Source organism: Takifugu rubripes, chromosome 15 (genome assembly GCF_901000725.2).
Source record: "Takifugu rubripes chromosome 15, fTakRub1.2, whole genome shotgun sequence".
Classification (NCBI taxonomy): Eukaryota; Metazoa; Chordata; class Actinopteri; order Tetraodontiformes; family Tetraodontidae; genus Takifugu; species Takifugu rubripes.
This window is the reverse complement of record NC_042299.1, coordinates 14,930,399-14,935,962: the sequence shown is the minus strand read 5'-3', so window position 1 is coordinate 14,935,962 and position 5,564 is coordinate 14,930,399. Positions and strand designations below refer to the sequence as shown.

Sequence of the window (5,564 nt, the reverse complement as noted above, 5' to 3'; positions counted from 1 at the left end):
CCTTGACTGGACTCGGCTTCTCCTCTCCTCCTTCAGCTCGTCCTCTTTGCTCCCTCCGTGCCGCACCGGCGGTGACGGCTGAGCCCTCGCGTGCGGAAAAGTGCTATTCAAGGCTTTATTTGTCTACAGTGGTGAAGAGACGGCAGGAGAAGCGGGACGAGGGCTGTCCGACCCGCTCCACGTGAACGGGAATGAGCACGCCTCTAATCAAGTCTTTAAAAAGTGCTATTTTTTTAGTTGCCCTCTTTTGCTTTCCATCTGGTTTTTTTCCCACCCGAATCCTCTGATCCCTTCCTGGGGGTGATGGTGTGAGACGGGGGTGTTAGCGGAGAATAAATAATCTGTCTTTCCTCAGCCTTTTTGCAGTCTTTAAAAACCTCTCTCCGGGGGGATGGGGACAGGGATAGATTTGCAGTTATTATTATTTACTTGCTTTCAGCCCCCTCTCTCTCCCTCACACACCACACACACACACACACACACACACACACACACACACACACACACAGATGATCATGAGCTGTCCATGGTGCTGAACACCAACTCCTGACTTGTGCTAACTGCTGGGCTTTTCATTAGTGTAGATTACACACACACACACCACCAACACACACACACACACACTTCTCACACATCACTCTGTTAATTGGTCTTTTCTCTGCAGCAGGAGGTAGTGCAGGACCCCCCCCCCTGCAGGGTCCAATCTAACAAAGACGTGATTGGCCGACGTGCTTCATCATTTGCTTTTAATTAATATTAAAAGTGTTTTTGGGGTTTTCGTTTTGTTTTGTTTTTCAAGCGCAATTGTAATTCGCAATGAACATAATTTATTCATTTTATATGAGGATTTTTAGCTTATCACGCGGCTTAATTAACACCGCAAACTGCAAATGAGGCCATTAAAACTCTCCCTCGCTATCTGCCTCTATCACTCTTGTTGTGCATCCTCATCACCGGCCCCTCTGTCTCTGCCTCTCTCTTCAGGCGCCAGTGGTCAGTACCCGCTGGTCCAGAACCTCACAGTGACGGAGGGGGGGACGGCGAACCTGACCTGCCGTGTGGAGTACAATGACAACACCTCCCTCCAGTGGTCAAACCCGGCACAGCAGACGCTCTTTTTCGGGGACAAGAAAGGTGAGAGTGGCTGACGGGCAGCAGAAGGACGGTGGGTGTGAAACGCATCAGGTTTTCTGCCTGGAACCTCACAGTTCCTGCTGGTGCCTCCTCAGTTGGTTTATTGTGTTGTTGTCGATATCACAGGAGAGGAGAGTTCAATTTGACTTATCAATATAGCGTCTGCTGAAATCAGGGGAGGCAGGAAAAACTAGGTGTTAACAGGAAGAAACCTTGAGCAGGACCAGACTTGTACCCTCCACTTGCTGGCTTTCAGGGTAAAGGAGGAGGGCGGTGGGGGGGACAGGAATAAGAGAACAGTGGTTAACTGTTAATTAACTGGTGGAATCAGTGCACAGGAAGCTCACACCAACAGCTCAAGTAAAGCGACGCCAACCGAACCAGGCTACCCAGCCCCTGTGGCTGACACATTGACACCTGTCCCAGTTCTCCATCCAGGTGGTTGCTGTAGCCGCCGCTCTCTTTCGTATAAACCGGAATTTCCGTTCCATCCAGCAGCACCGGCGACCACGTTGACCTTTGAGGCGGAAATTAGCTGCGATTGTGACCCGGGTGGGCTAAAAAAAGGGCGGTTCGGGCCACACCAGAGGCCTCGGGAGGCGTCCCTCCACTTGTTCGCAACCCCTCGTTATCTGTACGCGTGATTACTGCTACCACCACACACACACACCACACACACCAACGCGGAAAAAACTGACAACGTCGCGATGCTTAATGGCTAATAACCACGAAGCGCTTGTTGGTGACCTTTCCCCCTCCCCCCCTCTCCAGTAAAGCCCCCGTGAAGAGGATTCATTGCTGTGTTGCTGCTTCATGCCTGTGAAACGGTCGCATCTCTGCTGCATTAGTGCAGCCTAATAGAGTATGAGCGCGCGCTCTTGTAAGTGTCTGGATTAAGCACGTGGATTTACACCAGTCTTCTTCCATTATCCTCTGCCCACCGGGCTGAATTGTGCATCTGTGTGCGTGTGGTGTGTGTGTGTGGTGTGAGTGCGTGTGTGTGGTGTGTGTGTTGTGCGCATTTCCACGTCCATCATTTTTTCATGCTTTTCTGGAACGAGGGGTAATAAAGCCGCCGCACAGACGCGCATCCGACCGCGGGTCTCTGTGGGCTGTTCCCCCCCCCCCCAGGAGCCCCGCGGGACTCTGTGGGCTGTCCCCCCCCCCACCAGCCCCGCGGTCTCTGTGGCTCGGGGCGCTGTTGTGACCGCATTTCCAGTCACGCTCCGAGATTGGAAATGGAAGATGCCCTTATTATCAGCGCGGCGCAGGGATGCACCCGATGCTGCGGAATTGCGTTGCCGTTCCGGGCGTTGTGTGCGCGCACATGCTCGGGGGGGGGGGGGCAAAGTGCCCCTGGCAGCAGGAGAAAGGAAAGCTGGCGCAAATGCGTCTGATTTCAGGCGCATTCCGATTATTTTTCCTTGACGCCTGTTGGGAAGCAGAAGGAAAACACACGGCCCTACCTGCTGGGGGTGGAAGAATGAAAATGATTAGCACCCGAGAATCCAAATGTATTTTTGAGCTTTAATTTGTAGCATCGCGAGCTAATTGAAAGCGTAATAGAGTCTAATTGAAATTCTTCCACTGTATCGCTGAGAGTTGTTTAATTATGCATATGTGCAGAACTGATTCTGTAATGTCCTCTAATTCAACAGATGGCCGTCTGTGCCGGCAACATGTGCCCGCGCGTGCACGCGCGTCTCAGAAAAGTGTCAGGGGAGTCGGTCGCGGCGCGTTACCGTCAACGCATCAGAGACAAACGCGGGAGCAGCGCCGAGCTGCCCCCCCGCCCCCTCTTTTTGCCCCCCCCCCCCTTTTTTGCCCCCCCCTCTTTTTGCCCCCCCCCCCTCTTTTTGCCCCCCCACCCCTCTTTTTGCCCCACCCCTCTTTTTGCCCCCCCACCCCCCCCACCCCCACCCCTCTTTTTGCGCCCCCCCACCCCCTCTTTTTGCCCCCCCACCCCTCCAAGGCCCCTCAGATGTTTGCCTTCCCAATGAAGCCGTCGTCCTGAAAGGAGCCAATTCCGTCCTTTCCGTCCGTGTCCACCGAGGGAGTCGGGCTGCCAGAGGAAGATGAGCGCTGTGCATGAGGGAGTCCCTCTTTTATAAGATTCAAAGGGGGCTAATATCATTCTACAATTGCTCTTTTGGTTTCACATAATTCAGAACTCGATAATAGCTTTATTTCTTGGATTGAGCCTTTTTCCATTGAGGCATAATTACAACGTGTTGCTCCTTTTCCCATCCTGGGAAGATCCTACCTTTGTGTAATTACTTTCCCGGCGAAATTTGCAGGCCCATTAAATGGACCCCTCGCGTGGCTCCGACGAGGGTCGACATTTAACTCATTTATTCCAGTCTGTGATTCACTGAACCTGTGTCAGTCAGACTTTCACCACCCTGGGATCCTTCCCGACTCATCTGTCCACCTCTGCTCCGCGTCCGGGGGATCTTGTTCCGACCAATATGCTGCAACACCTCTGATGATTGTTTGAAAGGGGGTTTGACGCACATTCCTTGGAATTCTTCTTCTTTAAAAGTCCCAGTTTAAGATGAGCTGATGGGCAACAGCCCACATGTGGGTCCCCCCCCCCCCCCCCCCCTGGCACTAGTCGGATTGAAATATCTTTTCCAGAAATTTGAGGTGCGGTGGAAACGTAAATCCGCATATTACCAGAATAAATAAATTCCTGGTAAGAGCAGTTCCTGCCAGTGGCCACTAGTGGCCGTGTTCCTGCACAGTTTAAGATCAGAGCCGCGCATTTGGGCCGTGCGTGTTGTTGGTGTGCTCTGCCATCTGCCCCCGGATGGAAGCTGTTTAAACATTAAGATTAGGTTCATGGGTGAACAACTTGAGGCCGATTGCCCATTTTTAGCCCCCCAAGCTGCGGAATATGCACCTATTCTGGTTGTCAGATGTCAGATATTCGGCTGTCTGAATCAATTTGCTCGCTGTTTACGGTGGTGTGCGTGCACGCGCGCACGCGCACACGTACTGTATGTGTGTTTGAAATGTGGAGCCTCGCACCTCCCCAGTATGAAACCATGAAAGCTTTGATGCATTCAGGGTATCTGTGCCTGAGCAATTTAGGAGATAGGCTTTTAAAAGTTTCTCCAAAGTAAATAACAAAATAGGGAATGCCTGACAGAGTTTTTATTTAACAGATAGCAGAACTTCCCCGCAAAACTTTATTGAAGTAGGGAAGTTAAACTTTAGAGACAGCTGTCTTTTCTATTTCCTGGAAGCGTGCCTGTGTGAAACATCCTTTCATAGCGGGTGTGAAGATTTGGTGCCGCGTTCGCTCTGATAGAGAGACAGCGAGAAAACCTGAGCGTAAATCTCCAAAGATCCCTAACAAGTCCCCCCCCCCCCTCAAGACAAGGACCATAAAACATGAGTGGAGGAAAAAGATGAGAAATCAGGCGGAGTGTAGGCCTGCGAGATGAAGGAGCGGAATTAAGGCGGCATTTTAGGAGAGCTTTCAGCTCACCGCCTCACAAGGAGACTTCCATTTGACCTTGGCTCCTCCACTTCTGCTTCCTCTGCTGCCTCCATCTTCAAGTGTGTTGTCAGTCTGTGTGGAGGCGCAGACAGGTCTAACAATTAGAGGCAGATATTCTTTAAAAAAAAACAGAAAAGTGTCGCCCGTGGATCAGAAGACGTCGGTGTCAGACAAATGTCAGCTTTGTTTCCTCTGCTGCGAGACTTTAAAGCCGGCGCAGGAAAGAGAGAGACTGCGCGTCAAATGTTGCAATAAATCGTGTTATTACTGCCATTAGGGGAGCTGCTTATCTCCTGCGAGGTGTGGGGGAGACCTCAGGCAAGTGGGAATAATTAGCTCAAGCTTGGTGTCAACTTTGGGGTTTTCTTTTCCTTTTTGAGGTGGAAAGTTTTGGGAGGGGGAAGAACGAGGGAAGAGTAGGAGGGAACGAGGCACGTGCGTCCTAATTCCTAATGGGAAAAGGGAGGAAACGCTACAGCCCTGCAAAATATCAGAGTATCCGGAGTGGCCTCGCTCTGGCCTCCTTGTTTAATGAAGTCCTCGTCGGAGGCGTCGCTCTGAACCAGCCTGGCGGGTAGAAACCGATGAAAGGAAGTGATTCCTGTCGCGGGAGAAACCTCCCACAGCCAATTACCATCGGGAAGGCGTTAAAAACGGGGCTGGGCCGACCTCGGCGTAGCAGGCGGAGGAGGTCGCCGTGCGGAATATACAATAAGCTGCTCTATAAACATGGCGCTGGTTCAGGCGCCCCCAGATGGGCTGTTGACAGGGAGAGGAGGAACAGTCGTACCGGCGCCCACAGCCGAATTTGCACTTTTCTCATTATAAAATGGTGTCAGTCGAAGGAGCAAACACCTGCCGGGGTCGGCGCTGCCGTACGCTGCGTCTCCGGATAGATGGGGGGAGGTGTGGGGGGGGGGCATGC

At 52.0% G+C, this 5,564-nt stretch overlaps 1 pseudogene; it reads left to right on the top strand.

Moving 5' to 3' along the window:
• The first annotated feature begins 979 nt into the window (after window positions 1-979).
• The window catches only part of LOC115252779 (cell adhesion molecule 2-like), a 30,460-nt pseudogene continuing 25,875 nt past the window's right edge, over window positions 980-5,564 (top strand).